We start from the raw sequence: 2,157 nt of genomic DNA on the forward strand, positions 1-2,157 counted from the left end.
CTTGCCAGCGATGCCGACCTAAGAAAATGTGTCTAAAACGTTGGGGCAATGTACAAATACGTGGGATGAGTAAGCTTGGTATACGTGAGTAGAACGCTAAAGTACGCTATCATACGTTGTAGTAAGTAGAGTACGTCAAGAAATTTTAAACATGTTCGTAAATTTTTGGACATACTCGGCGCATGACACACGTTTTGGGAATTGGTATATAAAAATGTTGCTCATAAAAGGGGAACCCAACAGTGTTTTCGAGTCCTTTTGAGTCGATGTCCATGTCAGCAGTAACAGTATCAGTATCAGTATTAGTATTAGTATTAGTATTAGTAGTAGTTTGTTCATGTTGGCAGTAGTAAATTTATGTGAGGGGGAGGGAGTGGGTTATGATGGATCGTCCTGGCGTCCGCGTGTCCACGGGTAGAAGACATCTTTTCACCATTGTTCTGCCCTTCGTGCTAATTTTTTATGGGGCTTTTTCAACAATGAGCTATAGCTTGTTTTTACGATTCAGGTCTATTCATAACGGGTTGGACAAATACACAATGAACTAATAATGTGCATGGAGCGCTTTGATTACTTATAGATACGATATACCAACGAATAATTATCGTGTCAAGCCGGCGTTCACAAACTATGCCCAACGATAGCCTAACTTTATCCATATCGTGCGGCAGTTTATCTTTGCCAGTGACGTAGGGTTTGCTATTCATAGGCTGCCACCAACGATTTAAATGGCTGCATCTCCACTATTGGAAAGTAGAAGCTTGCGCTCATCGAATGGATTTTTTTACACTCAACGACGAATCCAGACCACACAGCTATTTTCATTGTTTACAATGAACGATGTACCCATGGCTGTTACCGCCTTTGTTTTTGACGCTACGCCGGAAATTTTTTTAATCAAGCTTATTGAACGCAGCTAAATCGCTCAAACCCCATTATTGGAGTAGACGCTTAAGCTCAACAATTCGATTTTTTTTTACACTCAACGACTTTTAAATGGTACCACTCAGCGCTTCTCATTGTTTACAATGAATCCATTTAAATTGCTGTCACTGCTTTTAAATTTTCGTAAAACCTCAGCGTACTAAAACAAAGCCGCTTCTTCTGAACGCAGTTAAAACGCTTCAAAACTCGACTATTTTAAATAGACGCTGCCGATGGACAATTGGAATCATAGCCAAGCTAGACATCGGCGTGTGAAATATCCTCGCTACATGTCGAAGAAAAGTTTGAAGAATGCTGCAAATAAGTGTCCTGGTCGCGGTCGGACGCTGACGCAAGGACGATCCATTATACCGACGCTCTTTCAGCCTATGAGTAACTTAAAAGTAACGCTTCCGTCGATGCGTGGCAACGATCGCGTAATCGCCAACAACACGCTAATCATAGATTGTGAAATAAGTTTCGGGTACGCTAAACATTACCTCGGCGTTGTTCCAACTTATGATTAACTTACATAGTAGCATGTGTTGACGCCTGTCAACGATCGGGCGGACCGTGCATACAACTTGTACAAAGGAAGGAACGCGTGAGTCATACGCCGGCATACGCCGCGGAAATTTCAAGCATGAAAAAATTTGAGAACAACCAAAAGTACGCTTAAAGTTGCGTACAAACGACGTATGGCAGTGTTTTTCAGCAGTGCTCTCAATGTTATCAAAACTTACCCATAACGTATTCAACGCAGCCAGCATTTTAAAAAAAATTCAAAAATCGGCATACGCTAAGCTAAAACGTCTGCGTGACTGCCCAACAATTAGCGGGAGTATATAAAGTGCTCAACAGACTATCAGATGAGATTTCCAGGCTACATAACCAATAAAACCAGAAAAGGGATCCTTAATCCATTTAGCAACAAATTTCCAAAGACAGGTGTAAATGATGGATACCACCCAGGAAAAATGGAAACAGAAACATACACCGCCTCAATGTATTGCAAAGAAAAACAAGAGAAAACAACAAAAATAAATATCAGCAGATACACTCTGAGAAATGGGAGACTGACAAAAGAGTAGTAGAAGGTTTAAAAGGGAGAAAAACTTGACAACAGAGATTGACAAAAATGGCTCATTCCTCATAAGAATTGCTTTAAGAAGAGGTCAAATTAATGGTGGGATGGAGAATGAGGTCATCAATGCTCAAGACCAAGGGCATGAC

Source organism: Eptatretus burgeri, chromosome 4, assembly GCF_056783735.1.
Source record: "Eptatretus burgeri isolate ZD-2024b chromosome 4, Ebu_testis_v1, whole genome shotgun sequence".
Classification (NCBI taxonomy): domain Eukaryota; kingdom Metazoa; phylum Chordata; class Myxini; order Myxiniformes; family Myxinidae; genus Eptatretus; species Eptatretus burgeri.